This window comes from Lycorma delicatula, chromosome 6 (genome assembly GCF_047948215.1).
Source record: "Lycorma delicatula isolate Av1 chromosome 6, ASM4794821v1, whole genome shotgun sequence".
Classification (NCBI taxonomy): domain Eukaryota; kingdom Metazoa; phylum Arthropoda; class Insecta; order Hemiptera; family Fulgoridae; genus Lycorma; species Lycorma delicatula.
The window spans coordinates 7404388-7432372 of record NC_134460.1 but is presented as its reverse complement, the minus strand read 5'-3'; the positions used below and the strand labels follow the sequence as shown (position 1 = coordinate 7432372).

The 27985-nt window shown below is 33.2% G+C and overlaps 1 protein-coding gene across 2 annotated transcripts in view; it reads left to right on the top strand.

The window, feature by feature from the left end:
- Positions 1-27985, top strand: part of LOC142326453 (uncharacterized) — a 102517-nt gene that overhangs the window by 26618 nt on the left and 47914 nt on the right. Inside the window, exon 1 of one of the 2 annotated variants that reach the window (XM_075368983.1) lies at positions 25817-26021. The exons of the other annotated variant lie outside the window; for it this stretch is intronic. The gene's annotated coding sequence lies outside the window, so the exon portion shown is untranslated. Of the gene's footprint in view, positions 1-25816; positions 26022-27985 lie in introns of those variants that run through there. 2 annotated transcript variants of the gene reach the window in all.

The following is a 27985-nucleotide window of genomic DNA, read 5'->3' as shown; positions in this document are numbered from 1 at the left end:
TATAAATCTCTTTTGGAAAGACTAAAGTTAAAGATAGAAAATATAATGCCAGAGAGATGAAAACAAATTATGGAAAAATTAAAAGGGTAGAAATTTAAATACATATACTGAAGAACGGTTAACATCAACAGGAAAACCTACTATAACTCTAAAAACGGCAAGAAAGATAGAACAGCTTATCAGATCTGCTAGAATACATGTAAAATAGCACTAACCATACGTACCAAATAAGGCATTATTAAACTGGTTAAACCAGAAGCATTATATACTATTGAACATTCACCACAAAAAAAAAGTTGGCATCCAAAACTCTGTAGGGGAAGATCGACTTGTGACGATCCTGGTCGCCAAACTACCCTCTCCATTCCTAGCCCTGATGGACTTAACTAAAGGTCGTCTTTTAGATCCTCTAAACTTGATAGCATAACACAGTCATCAGTTTGGCCTCTGTCAAGATGCCACTGATTTAAATGCCTCGGCAGACATTATCATCAGTGTATTTACACAACCTACTAATATTGCTTTTGTATAACCTCTTCCAACCTTGACCACCTACTATAACTTCAGTGTATTTGATTTAATAAACTTCATTTGAAATGTAAAAAAAAAAAAAACTTGTATTTCATAAAAACATATCTACTACTCGTACATCATATGAAGTAATTTATAAATACAAGGGCTGTTTAAAAAGTAATGATAATAGTGACCTTGAGGGAAAATGTGTTGCAAAGGTTGGTAATACTACATACATCATGTATCCCATTCTTTTAGCCATGTATAACGATCAGTTTCAAGTCGATCGGTGCCATGTGTGGACCTATGTGACGATTCTCCTAACGTGTGTTAGATACTCGCCTACCATGTCCAGCATAGATAAAAAGTTAGAACAACGTTGTAACGTAAAATTTTAGTGAAACTCGGGAAGAACCGAAAAGACGCGTATGAATTATTAACTACGGTGAAGATGTTTTAACCAGGTGACCTTCTACAACTCACCGGCTTGGTCTAGTGGTGAACGCTTCTTCCCAAATCAGCTGATTTGGAAGTCGAGAGTTCCAGCGTTCAAATCCTAATAAAGGCAGTTATTTTTGTACGGATTTGAATAATAAATCGTAGATATCGCTGTTCTTTGATGGTTGGGTTTCAATTAACCACACATCTCAGAAATGGTCGGCCTGAGACTGTACAAGACTACACTTCACTTACACTCATATATATCATTCTCATTCCTCCTCTGAAGTAATAACAGATGGTTTGGTGGGGAAGCAAACAAAAAAATGAATCTTGAATGTATAACTACGATCCGGAACTGAAACAACAAATTTTCCAATGGAAAAGGGCGCAGTCACCTCTGAATAAAGCAAAGAGGAGTCGCAGCGCCGGTAAGGTTATGATGATAAACTTCTTCGATTTTGGAGTTTTTTTGTACCAAAATGCTGTCCCTCAAGGCCAGACGGACACAACATTTTATTACAAATTGTTTTGATCCTGATGTTGCGTAATTTTAAGAAAAAACGGCCGCACAAGAACACTAACGAAATTTTATTCCATAATGACAATGCACGGCTCACATTGTAGTCGATTTCTTCAACGCTCGCGGCATTGCAACTGTACCCCACCCACCTTACAGTCCAGATTTGGCCCCTTTCGACTTCTGGCTGTTCCCTGAAGTCAAGTTTCCGCTCTGGGGACGGAAATTCATGACCAATCATGAGGTCATCAAAGCTGTGCAGGCTCGCTGCAACGAGCCCGAGAAAGTTGGTCTGGGGTTCGTATTTAAAAAGTGACAGGAACGGTAGGAAAAGCGTATTATAACTGAGGGGAGTTACTTTGAAAAAGAGCATGTAAATTTGGACTGAATAAATATTTTTTTCTGTAGAGCATTATTATATTTACTTTTTGAACAGCCTCCGTATAATAGCAAACTACATGAAGAAAAATACATTTTTTGGATATAATTTTCAATTGTATTCTAAAAATAAATCTTTCTAACTCAAGGAATCATTCATAACATCAGCTAATACTATATTTGGTAGCACCAGTCATATCATATAGGCAATATATGAATTATTAAGATATTATTTTTAATTAATTTAAATTGATCGGTTAAATAAATATTTTTCAAAATTTGTATGAAAATGCTGTCACCCGATTATCTGACCGTAATCAGAAACAAGATAAGTTAACAATTCAGATTTATATGCCAACAAATAACTTTGTTCATACAATCGCAATACAATTATAAATTAGACATCTTATATCTCTATTAAAATTGGTAATATAAGACGATGGTTAAATATCTATTTCTATGCTACTTATTTGTTCAGTGGTTCATTTAGAACTTTTTAGTAGGGTTTTAATTCTAGTAAAGGCAGTTACTTTTATACAGATTTGAATACTAGGTAGTGGATAGTGTTCTTTGGTAGTTGGTTTCAATTAACCACACATCTCAGCAATAGTTGACCTGAGACTGTATAAGATTACGCTTCATTTACATTCATACATAACATCCTTTGAAATAATACCTCACAATGGTTCTGGAGGCTAAACAGAGAAAGAAAGAAGTACGTATGGTTTTCAGCACTATCTAGGAGATATTTTTGGAAAAAAAATTTTTTTTGAACTGATTTTATAGTATTTAAGGTTATAGGTTACTCTTAAACATTTATTTATTTTATTTAATTCATATTTTTGTTCATTTATTGTCATAAAAGTTTTATATTAGAACACAAAAAATTGCATAGAGAAAATTAAGTGAACAGATATTGTGGAAGTGAATAAAAATGAGGAGAGCGAATGAAAATTAGAACATAAGTTCAAAAGCTTTGAGAATAGTAAAACCAAATTTATTTTTTTTAAATTTAAAACAAATAGAAGTTGTATTAAAATATGTCTACCTAATCTCAAACATAATTTTGCTTAAGGATGTTGGTCTTACAAATTTTCATCTACGAGAATGAATTATGGTTACAATTATGTTGATATTAAGGGCTAGACTTTATATAATAATTAATAACTAAATTGGTGAGAACAAATTCATATTCAAGTTTACAGGTTATAAATAATAAACAAGTACAAGGATTTCAGAAAAACAGAGCAATTTTGGAACAGACTATACATCTCCTTTTTACTTTCCCATCTAGATAGTGCTACAGCTCTAGAGGGGAAAGTATTGTAATTGGTCCAATTTGGGCATATGCGGTTTTCACCGGATCTTGACGTTTTGACACCTAAGGAACCCAAAAAACCGGATCTAAATTTTCCGGATGTTCGTATGGATGTGTGTATGTTTGGTGTTAGCCTCTAAATCTCCAACACTGGCCCAAACTTGGTCAGATTACTTCTATGCATTAAATTTTCAGATTGAAAGATCAATTTTCAGGGTGAGGCAGAGCAAGGTCACCCTCATTATCTTGAGATTTCACCTAATTAAAGTCATATTTTTGTTAGGCACATTTTTGTGCAACAATTAAAGAATAACGATACTTGCAAAAAAGGTTTTTTCAGTCACACCCCACCCCAAACAATGCTGTTTTAGTCATTTGCTATGTTGTGATGTCACAGGTGAGCGGTAGAATTAAATAAATTAATAATATTTAAAGTGTAAAAAATAATTCGGTCTGCCTAGGACTTGAACTTGATCACCCAGTTGACTTGGTACCTGGTGTGTTAAGCCTCGCAGCTTCACCAGTCTGTCGACCGTACAAGTAAAATTTGTTCTGTGTAAGTTGTGAAATTACATTAGTTAGTTTCAACCGTCGCCGCTAGTACCACCACATCTCCACAAATTAAATACGGTATGCGTGTGCGCTATAGTTAGAATCATTGAATTAAACAAAAAAATATTACATTTAAATAAAATGATAAATATTTTATATTAAGTTGTGTATATAAGCCGTGCATCAGAAACAACACAGTTGTAGGACTTTTCTGGAACTAGGCTGTAGCTGCGTGTGGCGGCAAAGTCCTACAACTGAATTATCAACTTTTTTTTTAATAGGATGAGCTAATGCAATACCTTAATACACCTCACTGTATGCCATTATAGTTATAATGGGATTCTACAGTCAAATTTGGTAGTTATATCACTTGGAAGCAATTTTGGTAGACATACTAAGATATCTAGTCACAATGTAATTACGGACTGAGTTAATTTTAGAGAAATAGAATCACCTTTAAAAAAAGAATGTACAATAATTCATATACTTCTCATAAGTTTTAAAATGTTGCAAGAGTTGATTAACAACTTCTATTGTAGAATGATAGCATCTCAGCCTTTCGTTTGGAAAGTCCTTGGTCCAAATCCCAGTCATTATTGGCATTTTTCATATTCTACAAAATTTTCATTCTATTATCCCAAGTAAGCTTCGAGCTTTTGTGGTGAATTAAAATAAAAAAATAGTCAAACAATGGAGCCACATCAATCTGTAATTCAACATATCACTGGTTCATCACTTAGTTCTTCATATTTTCTAAAATAAATCTGTAATAATGCAAGAACTAAACGTACACGATCAGAAATATGAAAACCAGTTTGCCGATTCAATTCTGAACATTCTCTGATGAAACAATCATTGCTATCTTAGATAAAGCCAAGTTTTATCTTTCCAGGTGTGAGAAAAAGCAAAATTTTCATTATTGGGCTGTTATCAGTTCCCGTAAATTTCATGACAGGACATATTATTGTGAATTTGTAATAATTTATTGTGCTGCAGCTAATTATGGAATGATAAGCCCGTATTTTATAAGAGAACAGACAAGTAGTCTTAATAACTTCAATTTGTTATGCAAAAATTCTAATAACTTCTTCATATCAGAATTAGCTTATCATGAAATTAATTTTGTTATTTAATATCAAATAGATGAATACAATGTACAAACAAGAGCACCGACAAACATAGCAAGGAAAATGTCTCTGGAATGCATTATTTCAAGAAATTACGAACTCACTATTTGGTTACTTGGTCCACAGGTTTGTGAATGAATATTTTCTCGGAGGGTAAATAAAATTAAAATTCTAGTGTTCAAAAAGTGACGCAACCTTATAGAAGAATGTTTCCTTCTTTTGTTGCAGGTTTAATTGAGGAAAAATAGGTTACACAATGCAGTAGAGAATATTCATTGTCTCTCAATACACTAAATGCACCAGTTACACCCAGACTGCCTTCACAGAAAAGTACGGTGAGGATGCTCCAAATAAATCCTCAATCAAGTGACCGTACGAGTTCCAAGAGACAGGGAATATGGCAGATGCAGCTGAAAGTGCTAATACCAGAAAAGTTATTGATGTGCAAACTGTATTTTCTGTTAGTACCAAGAAGTTTTGCAACACCTATCTAATCAGACTGGTCTTTCTGTTGGTAGTGCCCACATGGCATTCCACAAGAGCTTAAAGATGCAACCATACAGAATTTGCATTGTTCACTGCAGAAACTGGAAAACATGTAGTTTTCTGTCAGCAGTTCAGATCATCTATAACACCAGATCAGGAAGAACTTGATGATCGGTTTTGGTCTGACGTCGCACGGTTCCATCTTGATAGGTAAGTAAATGCACAGAATTCACGCATTTTGTGTATGGAAAATCCACGTCAGCTGCACAAATCTCCTCTGCACGAGCAAAAAGTGGGTGTTTGGTGTGCGATGTCACATAGGTGAATCTTCATGGCACTCTCTCAAGACACAGTGAACAGTGAGCACTACATAAAGATAGTGGAACAATGTGTAACATTATATCTGTAGGACCAGCTAGAGTACATATGTTTCAGCAGGACAATACTATGACATTTTTGAATCGGTGTTCACGGATAAGTGATAAGTTCATGGATAAGTCTCCTGATTTATTCACTCCTGACTTTTTCTTGTGAGGATACCTTAAGGATGCTCCTTACAAAACTCATTCTCTCACCATTCCTGAATTGCAGAGAAAAATTGAACGATGTCTTGCTGCAATTCCCCAACAAACATTACATGTGTTTAAGAATATGCAACATCATAGTCGGTTACATGAACCCCGCATAATGGAGGCTACTTTCAACACCTACTGTAACTTACTCATTTTCCCGTAAGGTTGCATCACTTTTTGAACACCTGTATAATAAAAAGGTACACATAACCGTCTAAAATAAAGCGTCTAAAATTTGGTTTAGTAGTGACAATCAGATGGAACTTTTAACAAATTTTAATTTAAACTATTTTGTGACTCTTTTTGTGACTAAAGTTTAAGTGATTTAAAACTTTAACCTTTTAAAATGACAATTACAATTTTAAACTTGAAGTAACATTTACATAAATATATACCGATTGGTGGTCATTTATTGAATGTAATTTAAAGATAAAATTCTTGTACAGTTCTATGCAAGAAGACCAACTTTTCATAATTTTATTTTTTATAATCTTCAGCACAAGAAATATGCAAAACATAAATTAAATGAGAAAACTAAAAGAGATATAATCTCTTTTTTATTTGATATTAAAATATTTTTTTTATTAATAAGAAAATTAAATTATTACAACTGCAATTTGATGAAATAGTTAAATATAATGTACACACTATATTCAAGCAAAAATTTCAAACTCACTATATAGGCATATATGAAAAATATACGATACAAAGTCAACAAAACCTCAGATTGGAGTTAGGTTGTTATCTATTGTCAACCATAAATTGAGGATAACTGAAGAACAACTCAACCAATCCTCACAAAATTTTTTCACGTAGAATTTCAGATAAACTACTACAGAATATCTAAATTTTAATGAAATTGATCAAATAGTTTTGGAGATTTTCGAGCCACAACATTTTTAAACTTTTTATAACAATTGAGCGTTACTTAAGAATGACTCGACCAATGTTCATCAAATTTTCACATGTACAACTTCAGTTACACTACCACAGCATATCCAAATTTCAATCAAATTGATAGATTAGATTTGAAGATTTTCAAGCCATGAATTTTATATATGAGCTTATACGTGTGTGTGTGTGTATATATAAATATATATATATGTATAATATATAAAAGGAAATTCCATTTTAAATGAATGATATTTTCATACCTCAAACCATAAAGAAAATTCAATTTCACCCCCCAATCAGACATGACTGAATGTATTACTGTACTTTTTTCAAAGTCCGTAAAAAAAAATATTTTAGTATGTAGATGGAACAAATAAAAAAGGAAATGAATACATCAAAATTTGTTAATAAATATATTTACTTTTATATATTTCCGATTTCCTTTACTCATTTCAAAACTGTCATATTTTTCTGCCATTTCCTGTACATGCATACATACAATTAGATTTGAATAATTTTTTATTACATATAATTATTTTTTTAAATATTAAAGATAAATATTTTATAATATATATACGTAGCATATATAAAATTACAATTACACACGTAACATATATAAAATATCAATGTTAACAAAAAATGTGTAATACAATAGGTATATTTATAATTAGAATTACCTGATTAATACAAAGGACAACTGAAATGTAATGCACACTGTAACATAATAAGAGAACAAAATGTTGTATAAAGGGACAGGTGCTGCCATCTTATAGTTTCATTCTCTTATTACTAACATCTCAATACTCGTTAACCCATGCCTTTTTATTCTCTGTCAGCCACCATTATAAAGTTGAGTACCTGTTATGTCAACACATATAAAACAACATGCAGAGATGGAATTTTTAATGTCATTGTTAATGACATTCATTGTCATTTAAACACTGTTTATGGTAATGAAACCGTTGATTGAAGCAGTTTAAGTAGGTAATAAAATTATATGGGTTTCTGTTACTCATGAGAAGCACCAAAAGGAGATGGATGAATCGATTCAAAATTACTGTGTAATTATACAGTGATGCATTGCCACACAGATAGATATCAAAAGAACAAGTAAGACACATTAATGCACAACTGAACTACATAAAATTTGTTCACAGTCAACCTTATACAAACTCAGAAAAAAACAAACAATGAAAGCAATCTTATAAACAGCTTATGAAGTTTTACCACGATGAGGTAAATGTATTCCTTTTCAACACTTCAATGAAACTCGGGGCAACATTGCGATCATGAGGAAAAACGACCAACCACAAAAAAATTCCAAACACAACCCTCTACAAAAAAAATTCTTTTGATAGTGTGTTGGGATTACAGACATATGTACATGACTGACTACCTGAAAGCTGAATCAACTTTAAATTCTGAGTTGATAAAACACCTTGGGAGATGTTTGTGTTGAGTTCAACAAGAGCCGATAATGCTCAAAGATGGTAATGCTTGACCATACACATTGCAAACAACCACTCTTTTTTCTGTTTAGCCTCCGGAACCAATGTAAGGTATTACGAGGATGATATGTATGAATGTAAATGAAGTGTAGTCTTGTACAGTCTCAGGTCGACCATTCCTCGGATTTGAATACTAGATCGTGGATACCGGTGTTCTTTGGTGGTTGGGTTACAATTAACCACACATCTCAGAAATGGTTGAACTGAGACTGTACAAAACTACACATCATTTACACTCATACATATCATCCTCTGAAGTATTATCTGAAAGGTAATTACCAGAGGCTAAACAGGAAAAAAAAAGTCTGTGCGGACAGTTTACTCCAGTTGTGTAAGCGCAACTCCAATTCTGAAAAGGTCAATAAAAAGCATAAATATTTGAAAAACAGAAAAATGCTAACCGAATGGAAATCTGCCGTAATTCATGTTATCCACCGCATAAAAAAGTAAAGAACAAAATGTTAACAACTACAGAGGCGTTTCACTTTTACCTATCAGATATAAAATATCAAGATGAATGTTGATTAAGAAAAATTTACCGATCTGCAGTTAGATGAAAATCTGGATGGATTCAGAAAAGTTGTTTTGCATTGAAAAAATTATGGAACTAAAATGTAGTAAAAAAAAAAAATAAAGTAAAGAATAATCATAACTTTCATGGATTTAAAAAAATAAGCATGTGAATTTATCAATTGGCAAAATTATAAAAGTATAAATACTTCTAAACTTCATTAAAGAAACATTTTATCAGACACATTTTCAACAGTAAAGAATTTATGGGATAAATCTCAAAACTTTTAGAGGTTAAAACCTTTCCAGGATTAAGATATCTCAACCTCTCTTTAACACAATTTTTAGACAAAATTATGAAAATCTGACATACAAAATTGAATGAAAGTAAAATAAATTTTTAAATCGGAAAAAGATAGAATTTTATTAATTATATGACCTTTGGAGATGATGATCTTATAATTTTAGAACACAATGAAAAAGAGGCCAAAATTCAAATTACTATTAAGAAAATGCACAACAAAAAAAATTTCAAATATTTGAAAAACTGAATTTTTTTTCTAATAAAGAAGATTCACAGAAGTTTTTAAACATACAATATGGAAAAAGTATACCATTTTAAACATCTGGGAAAAACAATTCAATAGAGGCTAATGCAATGCATTTACAACAAAAAAAAAACTTTATCATTAACACAAAATTACAGCATTATAACTCAAACTATAAAACTGGAAAGTTTGTACGCATTTGAATGTTCAACACTTCATAAAGCTGAATAAATAGAAAATAATATGAAGGAAAAATCCTAGGCCCAAAAATCAAAGATGGAATTCGATTATAAAATCTAATAATGAAATTTACAAAAAAAAAGAAAATATTTCACAAAGCATTTTAAAAAGCGAAGATTATGTTTTTACAGACTCATTTTCTGAATGAATAATAATAAATTAATAAAATAAGTTTTGAGATTTACAGTAGCAAAACAGTTAAACCAAACTTTGGTCATATTTGGTTTATAAAAAGAGAAGTCCTAGAAGAATTAAATATTTTTGCTGATGATATATTAGAAAGAGATTATTAAGGAAAAGAATTTATAATTTTGAATTCTGGAAAATTGAAAGAAGAAAAAAATCACAGAAGAACATCATGAAAGATAGAGTTTTGCAGAAATGCTGAAAAAACAGTGCAATAAGGGATTTTAACTGCAAACATAAAAAAAAAAAAATTGAATGAAATAAATTTTTTTTTATTCAAACTTCATAACTGTAGATATATTACTACGTTTCCTTGTCATGATTTCATTTCTTTATTTACAAGATCTAATGGGTGGCCAATAAGTCACAACAGGGTTTGGATCAGTAACAACTTTTCTGATTAAAATCTTTTCTTTTGTTTTAGAATTTGGGGCCAGAAGTGTGAAAACTCACAATGGAAAAATTAACAACCCTACAATGCACCGAAATCTTTCAGTTTTTTTTTTGAAAAAACATTCAATTGTTAGAACGCAGCAAACATATTGTCAACATTTTAATGTTATTTGCCCTAGGAATTAATGTTTTGTTGCTTAACAGATAGTTTCCAGCAACAGGGTTCAGTTGCTGAACTTCTACATATCAGATCACAGTCAGCTAGGACAGAGTGAATAAGGAATGTACGCAAGAAAGTGTTAAAGAACAAGAGGCGTCAACCAGGAGATGTGACTCAACGTCGCATCTCTTGTATGTAGGTGCAGCTCATTTTACATGGATTACACCTTTCCCCGTACAAGATTCGACGGGTACAGGATTAAAACCTGCATATTATTTGCGACGGCTGAATTATACAGTCCGATTTCAAAAACCGGCAAGGGAAGTAAACAAATTTATTTACAGTCTGATTATATTTGATGAGGCTCATTTCCACCTTTACAGTTTTTTAAATAGATAGAAAATTACAATTTGAAGCACCAAAAATCAAGGAATTACACAGCAGTATGAACTGTACTGTTTCAAAAGCATCACAGGACATCATCAGGCCGTTCTTCAAAAACAACAACAGTGATACTGTGAGAGTCAATGGAGAATGAATAAGGAGCTGCTTCAAAATTTCATAAGATTTACATTGAGAAAAACAGACCTGGAAAGTGGTTTTCACGAGATGAATCCACTTGCAATAGCCACAATGTATAAATTTAATAGAAACATTTTTGGTGAACAAATAATTTCCAAAAAATCTGCAGCGAACAGGCTGCTACAGTTTCCAGATTTAACGGTCGCTGACTCTGTTTTATGAGGACATCTAAGAAAAGAAAACAACTACAAGAAAACATTCATGTAGAAATTAGAGACTACAACCATCGACACTTAACAAAAATTATGGAACATGCTACAGAAAGAGCTTGTCTGTATAACATCAAAACTAGAAGACTTTTAAAAACTGTAATTTTGTGTTCATAGTATACTCTCCAAGATGTATTCTTTATTATAATCATAAATAAATAAATATTAGCAAACAAAAAAAATAATAATAGTTTCAACGCTGTCATGATTTACAGGCCAGCCAGCAGAAATTTCTGACAAATATTTTTTGTCATGTTTACTCAAAATATATGGAACAAAACTAGGTTGTAAACTGATACATAGAAAATCTTACAATTAATGATAACAATAGTAATTTGCATGTAAATCCAGAATTAATACTTTCATATATTATCTGAATAATTGGTTAGTTATTTCAATATATTTTATACAGTAACTTAACATTAAAAAAACGTTTTTTGTTCATTTACATACATTTTTTAAAGAAATGATTATAAAACAAAAATGAAAAAGAATAGCATATAATTTAATAATATAAAAATTAAAATTATGTACAAATAACAAATTAATATATTTACAAATATCAGTCCAATTAATATACATAACAATTGTTATAATAATTAATTCATTAATTACGGTAATTGCGATTCATTCTCGAATGAGATATAGGTAAATGCTGTGTAGCATTTAATACTTCTTGTAAAAACGTTTGTGAATTATGTATTGTCGTACCGCCTAGTATAACACGAACAGGTATTGTACTAGTATGATTTAATTGATGTATAGCTAAAGATTCTTCATACGTAACTCCACCGATTATGAATACAATAATATCTTGAACTCTGTTAAAAGAAAAACAAAAAAAAACAGTATTAATAAATAAAAAAAACTGTAGTAAAAATAAATGCATTCTTTACGATCTGAATATTCTGCAACAACTAGAATCTCTTGAGGAGTAAAATACTTTAAATTAAATATGTGATGTGAGATAACAAATATTATATTTTAAATTATTTTCCGTATATTCTACCAAAGGTAAAAAAAAATTGTTTTATTTTATTTCCTATTGCTGGCATTTATTAATGAGTAATAATTATAGGAGTCAATGTCATTTAAAAATAAAAATATAGATTATTTTTTTATGTAGATCTCTTATAAATTCTGGTTTTCAAAATATATCAGTTTCAGAGTTTTAATTTTTTTCCTTTTTCAAAAAATTGATTGAGTGATGTTAATGATACGATGCTTTTATGACAGGTAGGAGAAACACCGTGCGGTTACTCTATCCCCTTCCCCTTTTGACCTTCTCAGAGGTCAAGCAGAGAAGTTTCAAAGCTTAAGCTTTTCCAGCTTAATGTTTTTAGCTAGATATAACATATATCCAGCGTTGTTCAGAAAGTTCTTGGGCTGACACAGAGGTGGCACAAATATCAACAATTGATGAAATGTGAAGTTTCAAATATAAGCATTTAATTGCTCATTTGTAGTACTAAGTTAACAAGTTTTGACATTTTTGAAAAAAATGATGATATTGAAGTTCAATTTATTACAAAGGGTTAACCTCAACAGATATAAAAAAAGTTGTATTCCACTTTAAAGGATTCTTCCTCTTGTTTTAGATGGTAAAAAAGCGGGCTGCTGAACTTAAATGTAATCATAGATCTGTCAATGAACAATCCCGATACCCGGAAAGAAAATTCTCACAAAATTTCATATGCTGTATTAAATGATCATCAATGAAGTTATGTGAGCTTGCTGACAGCAAACATCTTGATAGACCTCTGTGTAAACATATATAACAAAAAAAAACTACGACAATTGGACTTATACAGTCAGATAAGGGTCAATCAAATATTTTTTCTTTTTTTTTTACCTCCAGATTCATTGTTAGGCATTCTTCAGAGGATGAGATGAATGATTTGTAGCGTGTGAAAATGCCATGCCTGACTGGGATTAGAACCCGGTTTTATCAAACCTTGTGTATATACATATACATATTTAATTATGATATATATATAATATTAATCCAATCAACCCAAGTTCAGAATAAATAATTAAAAAACTATTATTGGGTTGATCAGATTAATATAATTTGTACAGTGCAGAGGAATATGATTCCTGAAAGGATCAATTTTAGAAATCGATTTCACAGAATTTAATTATCTACATGTTTTGTTTAAATCTTTTATGTGTTTATCACACATTAAACAAAGTTATTGTCAACTTAAACATAAAAACAAGGTTCTTTATCCCAATTTATTGGTTTTCACTCGAGTTCTCAAAAAATTGTGCATAATCAGTTCTGGGACACATTTTATTTGATTTCTTTGGTAAAAAACCATAACAAATCACTAATTCTGCCCCTTAATTAAGTCCTAAAAATTTCAGTATGACCTTATTAACCGAGATTGCTGCAATTCAAGTGACAGTTTTCACTAGCCATAACTTGCAAACGACGCATTCCAGAACATATGTTTATATGAACTGTTTTCATTATTTTCATGCATAGAATAGATTATGAAAGACCTGAGAGAACTTCATGATACACCCAATATAAATATATATTATTGTCGAATGGCTTCGATGGCACTTGATACTTTAAAACTTTGTGGTAGTCCTGAAAAGGGCTGTTTGAGTTTTTTGAGTGATGGCTCTGAAAAGGGTCGTTTGTGCATTTTGTGAGGTAGCCCTGACAAGTATTGTTGGGTCTGGAAGCTGTACTCCAGTGATGTTGGCTTGGCTGTAGGCGGAGAGTTGCGGCTCATATATACTGGAATCTGACTGAACTTCCTCTCAGCGGTAGTTGGGTCCCAGCTACAGCGTGGTAGTGGTAGCCCCCAGAGCCCCGCAGCATTGGATCGGCATTGGTCGTCTTCTGCTGGTATGACCGAGGCAGTTCTCCCCAGGCCTGCCAGCCAGGGAGCTTGAAGTGTGGCAAGCTGAGGCTGCGTGGTAGCGTCCGCGCCCAGCGGCTCCCAGCGAGCTGGCCAGGCCTGCTGCTCCGGTAGGGATGTTGGCATCTGCTGGGAGGTTCTTCTTCTTCAGGTGATGGTTGGTGACAAATTGAAAATTTGATTTGTCATTTGTTCATTTAAAGGAGCCTGTGAATGGTAGGGGAGCAGCACCACTGTAGTGGGAGAGTTGCGGAATCAGCTACCTTAGCGGGTATGTATACTGTACTCCCACTGACATCTGAGCATATGCAGTTACTCAGTTACTGACAAGTTGACAAAGACCTTACAGATATAGTATATATCTGTAAGGTCTATATGTCTATATCTATTTAAGACAAGAAAAATGGTATTATTAAAACTTGGTATGATGCCTGTAACCAAAATAGCAGCGGGATAAAGAATGGATTTTGAAAAATTAATAAATTTAGTAGTTCAAATAATAAAACTAAATAAAATGAAATTAAACTGAATTAAATTCAAATTTAATCTAGTTTGATTAAAATTTATTTTAAAGGTAAACTTTACATTTGAACAAATTTATATTGTTTAACACAAAAAATTGTTTTTGTTCCAATTTAATGAATGAATAAATAAAAATACTGTCACCTAATCATACTGATCAGTTGATCATTAATGGTTTCTTACCGCTGTTGTAAAAATGTAGCTTATTTCATTGTCGTATAATATTCCATTTAGAGTCTTTCATTATTACTTTAGTTCATGAGAATTTATTGTGATAGGTTAGCTATGTTCATTACCATTTACATCTGTGGTTTCCCCTACCCCTTCAGTAGCATCTACTCGTCTTGTTACCCCCATTATGACCCAACTCTCCTACTTTGCATGACCATGTACAAGTTTCCGCAGTAACAGCGAGAAAAACATCGCTTACTGTTTTATACATCTTGTGTGTGAGAGCATAAGTGTGTATGAACTGAGATCCTATGGTGGAGACTGTAAGCTGCGTGCACAACCTGCCTATATTAATGGTAATGAGTATAATTGATTTTTTCTACCTTTACTGGATTTGTTATTTACATTTTTTCCCTATTTTGTAACTGTTTTTTACTGAATTAATTTTTTCTGTATCTGCTAACATTGCTATCAGCAGGTCACTTAGTGAACAGGAAAGGGTCACACCTTTAGTTATGTAGAGGTTTGCAGTAGAGTTATGTCGGAGAGTGAAGTCTGTGAATTGTTCAACGCAACATTTAATAATCATAACCGCATTTCAAAAGGTACAGTATCAAAAACCATCAAACAATTTGAAGAAACGAGGAGCATTAATAATAGGGGAAAACCAGGGAGGCCCAAATCTGCAATAAAATAACAAATCGTTAAGAGATTATGCAAGAATTTATTGAGAATCCTCATTCCTTGACTCAAACAGCAACGCAAGAATATAACATTAACTAAAGTTCAGAGATTCGTAGATTATGAAGGATTAGGAAACCAAAAAATAATGCGGCCTATAGGACCAAAAATAATGAATAGGGAACCAAAGAAAATAATGAAATCATAGAAATGTTGGGTAAAATGAATGATAAGATGATACCATGTAAGTAGAAAAATTATGTTGATTTGGAGATAGTGGACTGTATAAGATAATGCTTGGGCTGGAACAATCCCTTGGACCAGTATGAGAATAAAGATACTTGATAAATAAGATAAACAATACTTAATTTATAATAAGATTCACTAAACTACAAGACATATAGTAAATGCACATAATGAAACACTTGCTGACGGAATGGAACCGTGCTACTTATGACAAATGCTAATCATGACTGACTTGCGGGTGGAGGTGATCTTGCTCTCAACAAGTGCTAAAACACGACTGCTCGCTGTTGGAGTGAACATGATGTTGCTCCCCAACAAATGCTATGCACGACTGATTTAATGATCGGTTACAACCAAACCCCATTACGAGTTCTCCCACCACTTCTCAACTTCTCAATGTCCAACACATTAAATAGTGAAAATTTCAAACCCTTCAAAATTTGTTCGGTGCAAGATGACTATGATCAAAGATTTGAGTTCTGTGAAATTATAAAGAACAATATTTATGTAGATCCTAATTTATTAAACAACATACTGGACTGATATTAATCCACACTAGTATCGTGAGGCAAATACTAAGTATCCGGTCCAAAGTAAATTGTACAGGCAGGTATTGTTGGTGGACGATCAATATTTAATGATTTAAATACAGTGAAATATGAGACTTTGCTTTTCGACTAGATCATTCCAAACATTCAAAACATTGTTGGTCCCGACTTCCAAAATATTTGGTTTCAACAATGTGGTGGAGATCCGCTTCATTTCAGTCTTCAGGTACATGAAATTTTAAATGCATTTTTTCCTGGAAGACGGATTGGCTAAAGGGGTCAAATAGAATCGCCAGCGAGATCAACTGAATTGTCACCAATGGATTACTTTCTATGGGGCCGTTTAAAAAGTATTGTTTATCATAGTAAGCCCCAAGATATCGATGATTTACAAACTAGAATTCAAGAAGCGGCAAAAACTATCATTAGGGAATCATTGGATAATACAGTATCATCCTCTTACAACTGACTGGTACACTGTCAAACAACGGATGGATAACATTTCGAACATTTATTAAAATAAAGTGTAAGTAAATAAGTAAACAATACGCTTAACAAATAATTTTTTTAAATAAATTTATTCGATAATATCCAATTAATCAAATCTCTGTAAATTTATTTATTTGCAGTAACAGTTCCTTAGATTATCAACGTAATATTTTTCAAATATAAATTTTATCCTACCGCCATTTTTGGTACAGACATCGTACCAACTTTTTATTTATACCATATTTCTTGTCTTAAAGAGACCTTTAAAATGATTGACCGCACAAAAACTGTTACCATTTAAAATATTTGAGCTACAACCTAGAAATTCAGTCGCCGGTCTTTGATTGAAATTACGCAAAGCCCTGAGCCGATTCCTTAGTGACGCCTGCAGTTTTCATCCCACCAAGAACAGAACTGGCTTTCCAGATGATTTAGGGATGAATTTTTTTGCGCTACCGAGAATCAGGTGAGTAAACTTGGCTAGTCGGTGGATCACGCTACCACTCTTGTCATATTGAACAAAGGAATACTTATATCCGATCCAGTCCGCTTTTTGAACCACCCATCTGCGTGGCTGACTCTGAGACAAATCACTGTTACCAGCCGGCCTATAATCTCTACCAAAGAGGTTTTCAGAAACGTACCAGATAAGACGTGGGAGTAAGGTAACTGAACACAAGGATAATCGATAATACGAAAACGTACCTGATGAAGACATAAATGTATACCATCCATCCTTCAATATGCAGACATCTTAGTCCTGGCTCTGTCGATATATGTTTAACATACTGTCTAGCTAGAACAGATGTAAAATTAGTAATGTTTTGTAACATTTTAAAGGTGAAGTTATAAGTTATTAATTGCTTAACAATATTTAATTAAGCTCAGTTGATTCATGATATGCTTATACTTATCAAGATTAGAAGAAAACACATTAATCTGAACAAATTGGATTCGATTCAGATCTTTTCAGGATCATATTTACAGGATTGGCAGCAATTTACGCAGAGTGTTAAAAGATATTTCTGATCTTGAGGTTAAATCCAAAATTAATTTTCAATGAGTATGTAAGTAGGATAATCTTCAAGTCCAGAAGGAATCTTGGTTTACTTGTTTGGCTTGGTCGGCATTTCCAATATGCAAATACAATCTTGGACCTATATAAGATTATTGTTAGACCTATTCTCTAATATTGTGCTGTCATCTGGAATTGTGATAGGGACTGTACCTGCAGTAGTATAGAAGCATTACGGAAGTGACTACTCTATATACATTTTAGTATCTCTTCTTTGAAAACTACAAGGATGAGTGCTGATTATGGAAGATGCTGTGGCTCAAGGTCAGGCACACTGTGCAAGAAGTTGTCTTTGCCCATAAAACTATCAGTGGGGTTGTTGAGTGATATAAAAAATATAACCTTATGTATTCCTTTTATTCGTTCTTGTAGGTACTACCTGTTTAAATGGTTTAACAACAGCAGTTGGATCCCTTTATGTATTATCAGGCTAAATGAGTATGGTTTGCTGGTAGATATATTTCATATTAAATCCAGTGATGTAATGAGTATATCTGAATAGCCTTTCTTTCTAGTGACTTGCATTTAATGTTTTTGGTTTGCCACATTACCAAGTAAGTCTTTTGTAGTTTGTAGTATATTGTAGTTTAGTATCATACTTATATTCAATGTTCCTCTGTTATATACATTCCCTGATAGAACTAGTCCATACAGCATGGTTTTATTTACTGTTCTGTGCACTTACTTCACATTAAAATATGTCACTCAGCTCCCCTGTTAGTTAGGGTTTTTTCATGGAGCTGAAAGCGGAAATCTGGAGGCCATCCTTATTTTTTTCTTGTGGGTGTACAGGAATCGATTGATTACTATAGATGTTAGTCCCCTTTTCCCAAACAAAAAAAAAGAAAAGAGATTTCTTTTCTTCCTGATGAAATCATCAGTGAACTATTCAGAAAACTAGTTTTGTTAGACAGTTCATCCAGAAATAGACTTGTCATAGCACATTAAAAACCCCAAAAGAACACAAGATGACAAGGGACCTTACCTCTTGAAAAACAACAATCCATTTCTAAAGAAATGTCAAATTTATCAAAACAATTGCAGTCATACAATTATTTACATTCTTATTTTCTATTGCCTAGATTTACCTTTAGGCTCTCCTTTTTTGCTTCTTTTTTCCATCATCCTGAAGGTTTCTATGTCAAATTCTGAAATTTCTTATTAGGCCTCGGAGATGGAATTCTCTGCATTAAATTACAGAGGATATTTTGCTACTGACATGAGATTATACCGGCTCAGATGGTGCGGTGAGCAATGCATCAGAGTTGATACTCAATGCACTTCCTGCTAAAGCGATGGGTGGCTGAAATGCTTGCTCTCTCACTTAAAGGCCTTGGGGTCTACATTTTTGGTCATCCAATATCCTCTTTTTGAAATATTTCATCTTTTCTTCTCAGTTCCCTGGATTGGAAATTTTTTCAATTTTTACTTTTTCTTCTGGTTTCTGTATTTTCGTTTCGCTTTATTTTGCCTTGGGATTGGTTGAAGGCTCATTTTTCGGTTGAGAAGAGCTCTTTTGTTTTATCATATCTATTTTTATCTGTGATGGCTTTGGGCTGCTATCCCTAATTGGTCGATTAATGATGCGTTCAACTATATTTACTAATGCTGACACCACTTCAGAGATCACATTCTTTGGTTTAAAGGAGACTGCAGGAGTGGCAGCATCCTGTACATAAGATGTGATCTTTGGCAATTTGCTAAGCATGATTTTTCTAGCTTCAAAGTAGCTGACCTTTGAATGGTCTTTATCTCCTGGGTTGCTACTTCTTTCTTATATTTCAGACAGATTCATGATCTCACAGTATGATGTACACTACAGTTTACACAAATCGGTGGTTCCCTGCACGAGTCATCAGGATGTAATGAGTAATAAGCACAGATTTGTTTTCTTGTGCATCGCACTGCTTTGTGTCTAAATTTCTGACATCCAAAACACTGTAATCATATTGGGATGAATGGACAAATATCTAGCCTATGAAATTACCCTTTTTTTTTTTCCAGGACACCTAAGTTTGTTAAACCTCAGGACATGTGACATGGATGGTAAGACTTCAACCTTGCGTTGGGTATTTAATTGTCAACATGCACTAGCTCCTTGATGATTTCTTCTTTTCTGTGGTCCCTGCACACAGCGACACCCTTGGAAGTATTTAGCATACCTGTGTTGCAACCTTAGTGTCGTTGAGTCCCATCTTAGCTTTGAGTAGCCAGAGCTACTCAGATCACTGTTGACTATCCACATCTGTAGATCATTGACAGGTCTCAACAAACAGTCCCATAGCAGTCTTCATTCTCTCCTTTAAAGGTCCTCCTTCAGGTTCCGTGATCCCTCGAGGAGTCACAAAAGAACTGATTTTAGAAAAATTCCCTTCTTTCTTCTTTATTACCAAATATTTTGGAATTGGTCCATAGCTCTTAGGTGGAAACATAGTTCAATACTTCTTTTCTATATCACAAAACTTGACTCTCTGAATCTCTTCACTTGCTAAGACAAAGGCCTTCCTGGATGAGGGTTTTCATGTGTATTATCATGTGTATCTGCAACAAATTGTGGAAGGAGATGTTTTTATGAAAAGGTAACTATTGGGATCGATCAGATTTTTATCTTTTTTTGGAATTGGAACAATATATGCTTTCTTCCACTGCTGCAAGTACATTCCATCCTGCCATATCAAGTTATATGGTTATAGCAATCTAAGTTCTGCAGCAATGCTTAGCATTCTGATGTATTTCATAATGTTTTTCATCTGGACCTGATGCTGTATTACCATTTTTCTCCAACGCTTTCACAAATCTATTTAGAAAGGTACATTGTAAAAAAATTCACTTTGGTTCCAACATTTAGGTGACAAAGTTCTGTTTTATTTTTTATTTTTGAAGCCTTCGTCTTAAATTGCCGTTTTATTAGCTTTTTCAAATTGATTGGCTAATAATTCTGCAATTTCACGTGGAGTATCTGTTAGCTCATGTTCATATTGAAGGCAACTTATGGGAGTATAGTTTGTATGCCCACAGATAGCCTTCAATTTCTTCCAAATATCAATACGGTTGTATTTCTGCTAATATATGGCATGTATTGTTGCTAGGATCAGGTGGCTTCTTGAGTTTTCCAGATGTTCTGGGTATTTATCTTAATCCCAAGTCAAATATAACATTGGTTGTATCAAAGACATCATTTTCAATAACTCCAGTTACTTCTGGAGTGGAGTGTTGTATTAGCAGTGAAGCTAGTCCAATCTGCCTTATTGCGCTTTCATTTGTTGGAGATGGGATATTATTTTATTGTAGTATCAGTTATAATTTTCACCAGAGAATGGTCACTAAAAGATCCGTAAAGATCTTGTAAAACCTTGAAAGAGAATTTCAATGCAATTGAAGCACTAATAAAAGTTAAATTTATACAGAACTTCAATCCGTTTCTGACATTAAAATAAGTTCTTGAGTCATCATTTAAAATAATAGTCAGAATTTAAAAGGAACTTTTCTAATTCTCTTCCCTGAAGATATGTTCGATTCAACCCCAAAATAGGGTTGTGTTCATTAAAGTTACCCATTGATAGAATGGTTGGGAGAAGCTGAGCGATTTATTGCATTATTTCATCCTCCTTATCAAAATTTGGTAAGTATATGCTACAGATAATAATCTGTAGTGAGCACTTCTTTCTGATTGCGATCACTTTTATGTTTCAGTTGCTTCAGTGGTAGCTCTAGGCGATGCTAATATTGCTACTCCACCTCTAACTTATATTTGGCCGTTGGTCTTGTCGATAAAAACATATTATCACTGATGTAAATATTTTTGTTATATCTTCTTAAGTTGGAATTTTCATCTCGGTGGAAGTATATTTCTTGCAGACATATACAAATTGGGTCTACATCATGTACCAAGTGTTGAAGGTCTAGAGTGTTTGACAATCATCCTTGAGCTCCATTAATCTATCCTTTCATTGATGTTCCGTTGAAGAATTGACTTGATTATATTAGCCAGTTAATCTCAGTGTTTGCCCATTCCTTTTTTCTCTTCTTCATTCTCTGAACAGCTTTACATTCTAAAATTATGTCATACCCTCTGTAGCTCCCATCGTCTGAGTTGGAGACGAAGGAAATGGTGGACAACAACAGGCATGACTTGGTGCTCAGTTTAGGCGCTGATTCAGACAGGAATTGGAGACACCCACAAAAGAAGCACATCAGCCACTGTTTCAGCAAATGGGGAAATAGGGGTTCCCCTTGTGGCTTCATGAGACCACAGATGGTTTCAGAGCCTCTTTAGAGGGCTTTCTCTGAAGCTTTTACCCTCGTAACATGCTCATCCGACAGGTTATGTAGATGAACTTGATCCCAGATTTATTTTCCTTCTTACAAGGTCTATTCAGAAAATAATTGAACATTTTTAATTATGTGCCAACGGAGATATTTCTCAGATTATTTAGTGTCATTCAACTGGCTGCATTGTGTTCCACATAACCTCCTTTGCAATCACATATTCTTGGATTATTGGTGTTTCATTTAGTTTTTGTGTTATAAACAAATGTATGGAGAAGATGCTCTGACTTGTACGCAATGTTACGAATGGTTTTCACAATTTAAAAGCGGTCATCAGTCAGTTGAAGATGACTCGTGACTAGGAAGGCCTTTGATTTTAACTGACAATACCCACATTGAGAAAATCAATGATCTGGTGCTTACAAATTGCCAATTTACTGTCAGAGAACTTGCAGAAGAGGTTAGCATTTCAAATGGTTCTTGCCATGACATTTTGACTGAAAAATTGAACATGCATCAAGTTGTAGTGAAGTTTGTTCCTCATTTAATGACCAATCAGCAGAAAGAACATCAAGTAGACGTTTGTCTGCAACTTCTTGAACAAGCCAATGACAGTGAAATATTTATGCAAAGGATCATAACAGGAGACAGAAACTGGGTTTACAGCTATGACATTGAGACAAAAGTTCAATCATCACAACAGATTGGCAAAGGATCTCCACGCCTCAAGAAAGCATGTCAGACTCAATCCAATCTCAAACTAATGCTCTCTATTTCTTTTTTTTCCTTTTTATTTTAATGGGTTATGCATTATGAATTCTTCCCATAAGGTCCATGCTATGAAGGCATTTTGCAATGCTTACATAAAAAAATCCACAAAAAGGGACCAGAATTGTTCCTCCAAAAAGAGACAAATCATGGTCCCTTCACCATGACAATGCGCCTTCACACTCAGCTTTGTCAATTCATAAGTTTTGTGCCAAAAATCAGATGACTGATTTTTGGCACAGACCTGGCTGCTTGCAATTTTTTTCTTATTTCCGTAATTAAATCAGTGATGAAAGGATGCCGTTTTGAGACTATTGGTGACATTAAAGCAAATTCGTCACGAACCTTAAAGGCCATTTCAAATGACACTATCCATTACTGCTTTGCAAAGTGGAAACATGCCAGGAAAAGTGTGTGAATAGAGAAGGGGAGTACTTTGAAGGGGACAAGGACCAATAATCTGTAAATTAATAATAAAGATAAAAAAATAAAGTTGAGTTATTTTCTGAACAGACATCATATTCTGCTCATATGCACTTTATGTTTGCTTGATACATTATCTGGTGGCTTTATCTTGGACAGTCTCTTAGCTTCCTTTTGAGAGAGAGATTTCGTTTTACCTATTATTCTAACTATCATTTTAGCTAACATTAGAACGAGTTTACTGAGAAGTTGATTTCCATTAACTTGCAGTAGAAACAGTAGCTGCTGTTTCAGCATATGTTGTTGCATATGTTGTTCAGCGTTGTTGTTGCTCTACATTTTTGGCTGTTTACAATTTTTTTAGCTTCAAAATAGCCGACCTCTATGGTTTTAACTTCTTGAGCAGCTACTTCATATTTGTAAACAGGACAGTTTCTTGACTGGCACGAATGCTTTCCTTTGCAGTAGATGCAGACAGGAGATTTCTTACATCATTCCCCTTATGGGTCTCTTCATCATACATGCATATTTTTAGTCTCTCATATCAAACCACAGTGTAGCCAAATTGTTTGCATCTGAAGCATTACATGGGTTGCAACAAGAATGCAATGCACACATATCCAGACAGCATATACCAGCATGCACTTTCTCCAGCAAGGTTGGTTTATTAAAAGTGATTACATGAGAGGCAGAAGTTAGAACTTCATCATTCCTTCCCATGTTCAACCTTCAGCACTATATTATTCCCTGAGGTGACAACTCCTACAAAATTTCTTGCTCAGAATAGGTTGAATAGATCTTGACAAACCACAACTCCTTTGAGGTATTAAGAGTGCTGTGAGGATCTACACGTACAGCAAACTCTTCTATTTTCTTTATTCAAAGAATCTGCAACTGGATATCGTTGGTCATCTGGATGTAAAGACTGTTGAAAATTTTTTGTATTTCCTTTACCGGCCCTCCAGTGCAATAGTTATTTCACGAGCAATTAGAAATTAGTTATTACCGTTACATAATTTCCACCTTCATTTATAATCACCAGATATTTAGATCTGGATGAACAGTTCTTGATAGCAGTTCTCTGCAGATCCTTCAGACTACTATGAATTCTTCCTCCTCAAAAACTCTTCTGCAATTTCACTTGTCGTCACACGGCTGGTTCCAAACGAGGATGTTTACATAAACCCTCTGCCACGATAAATAGTTCAACTTGCATGAAATTTTGATCCCCTCCATAGCAAGCTAGCTGCCAGGGTATAACCCCCATTCCAGAGCTACTGACCCTGGAGATCTGTCCTGGTACTCTGGTGGAACAAGAATATGTCCTGGTAGAGAGAGGATGCGCAGTCTCTACACTGACTCCAGTCCTCTACTCACCAAAGTTTTCAGGGCTCCCATGCATTGACACACATGGGCACCTTACTACATGCTTACCATTGCAGGGAGCATGTGTACAACAGAAGGGTCTCTTTTACACCTACTATCACATTGACCCCGGCCATCACATCCCTCAGCTCTAAAGGTGGTTTAAGTCCATTTCCATTGTTCATGATCTGCAGGTAGCCTGCTGATCATATAGTGTTTTAGTGTGATCAAAATTCCAGTTCATATAGTGACCTGAAGATGGAAGTCAAAAGAATGATTATATTTTCAAGAAAAATACTTGGAATCCCATTGCTACCTGTATGTATTGAACTTACGTATAGCTGTTACCACCCTGGACGTGGAACATAGATGGTACGTTCTGGTTGTAAGGATTATCTACCTCAGGGCATTATTATAATTATTATTATATTATTGCTGTCATTTATGCTGATCAATTTGTGACATATCTGGATGTTGTACAAAGCAAGTTGCATATCGCAGGAAAGAATCTTCAGATCAGACAGTGGTGGTGGTAATGAAATCAAACACAAAAAATTTAAGAAATCTATTTTTATTGAACAAAATAAATTTAATTTACAACAATGCTACTGGATTTAAATCTAAGCAAGGTGAATTAAATTACAAATTTTATATGATGTCTTGGGGAATCAATCTCAGAATTTTGTAGTCATCTTTAACAGCAGGCATGCATAATCATTTCCGCTAATGAGATTAAGAAATAGTTACACAATTAATATAATCCATTTATAAGGAGAAAAATAAATTATAAGTAACGATTATTAATAGATTTATAAGGAGAAAAAGAATATTATTTCTTATATTAATGTTCCAAATAAGCTTCTGAAGTATTGCTGTGCAATTTTGAGTTGCCTATATATTTACTTGTAAGTGCTGTGTTTATGAGTATATGTGATTTTTTCCTTACACCAGTTATTTCTTTCTTTAAAAAAAAAAAAACATTTATGGAAGATTAAAATGCTTAGAGAAACGGAAAGAGGTGTCTATAATAGCGTAGCCGCTAATTTGTTGCAATGTAAGCGTAAGTATTACTGATTATAAAAATAATTTTAAAAAATTTGAAATTTTTTACAACAGTAAAAAATGAGTATGCTTGAAAAATATTATATTTATAAATTTAAACAAAAGTGTGAAATAATTAATCAACAGATCGTTGTTGAAGATGATGTTTTAATTGAAGATATAGTGGATTGTAGCAGTTGGCAAATGTTTATGAACGTTCTTGTGTTCCGGTACAATTAGTTACAATGGCGCTGTGTTTACGAGGTTTGTGGTGTCGGAGTGTTTATGTTTTTTAAGCTTTTATTTCTTGTTGGATTTGTTGTATTAAATGTAGAATTATGTACCTATTGATGATACGAGATCTCGCGAAAGTCGAATTTTTCTATTACTTTTTATCTGTGTTAACGAGTTTGGTGGTAAGTTTGATATGTATATTTATATAAGATAATCTATCCATTCCTGATATATATTTATAAGAAGTCTACCAAAATACTTATAACATTAAGTTTACATTACATAAATATGCTCTAAGGCAGTTGTAACGATATTAATTAGTTTATGAAGGATTTTCCAGACTTACGACGTTGGCAGTTTTTAAACAGAATTCTCTTTCCGTAAAACCGGACGTTGGTATTATAAGGGTTTAAGTTTACATTATTGTATTCGTAAATATGCTGTATATCATCACCAGGCAGAATATGTTCTAGGCTCAATCAACTTCTAATAAAATATCTGTTGTCGTAATTTACCATTCTATCTTAATTAAATTATTCTTAAGTTATCTGTGATCAACCTGTATGGTCAACTTGTTTATTCTAAAGTTTAGAATCTATTCTTTGTTTATAATAAACATGTTTATTTTGAAACTATCAAAATAGTTTTCTCAACTTAGGTTGATTGGTTAGGAAATTTTAGAAATATGATCCAACTTTCAAATGTCCACATTTCATCCATTTTTTACAATGTCAAAACCATTTTTTGTAACCTTTATCCCTTAATTGCAATGAAAAGAGTTTTTTTTTAATCCATTCTAGTTTCTTTAGACTATACTGTAATAATATTACTTTAAGGAAAAAGAAAATAATGAAAATATAAGACATTTGTAATTCCATGAATGATGTTATAAATCAATTTAAACAAGAATTGTGATTTACTGTTTACAGAAATATATCTGTTAGCTTGTTTCTTGAAATTTCATTAAAATCTCTTAATTTTGAATTTTATCAATTCACTAATTGTAAAAATATTTTAGAAGACTAATTTACTTTTCTAAATTAGTTTTTTTTGTTGTTTAAACGATTTTCCAATTGCTTAATTAGGACCATGTCTGCCTATTCTTCTCTATTCCCAGTTAAAATTTTATTACCTTAATATTTCCCATTTCCTTTTAGGTTGTCTATAATCTTTGCTTGTTTCCAGCCTTTCTCTTTTGCACCTTCTAGCATCACTTGCGATTGTACTTTTTTCTCATTATGTTTTGCGCCAGTTGGTTTTTTATTCTGAATTAATGAGTTAATAATATACAGTTTCCCCTTGATCGTTCCCGATAAATGCTAAATATGCCCTATTATTCCTGATGGTTCATGTTAGGTCCTATTATTCATGAATCTTTTTGAACGTATGTAAATAATGATACCTTACTCCTTCTCCTAGGCCAAACGAATCTGTTAGAGCGCTTTACATTCTTGGCGTAGTCTATGTAACTTCTATTCTTGATATTATGTGCTTGTTATGTGTAACATTTTATTATGTAACATATGTTCTTGTTAACTCAGCTCATTACATCTTCATTTTTCACTCTGTCTTAATATCTCCTTCTCCAATCTTCTTCACATCCACATTTTAAATGCCTCCAGCACTTTTCACTGTTTTATAAATGTGACAATGTTTTATATCTAAACAGAAGTACCTTCCAAATATACCGCTTAACAAGACTGCTTTTTCAAGTTTAACTCTTCTTTGCTATCTAATAACAATTTTTTTTCTATTAAATACTTCCTCAGCAATTGCTGTTCTAATTTTTGGCTCATTTTCACTTATCCTATTCTCTGCACTGTTTTAAATATGACTGGTGTTTCTACTTGCCCAATTCTTCCTTCTTTTGAGCAGCGAGTCATTGATTTATCGTCTTCTATTCTAATTATTTTAATTTTCCTAACATTAATTTTCATTAAATATTCTAGTATATTATCATGTCATTTGCCACATATATTGTGCTTTCTCTCCTAAAAAGAAAAAATCATTTATGAACCGTGAAATCATTCTCCTTGCTTCTACACTCATTCCTTCATAATCATGTAGAACGTTTTTGAACATATGTAAATAATGTTACCTTACTCCCTCTCCTAGGCCAAACCAATCTGTTAGAGCACCTTAGCAG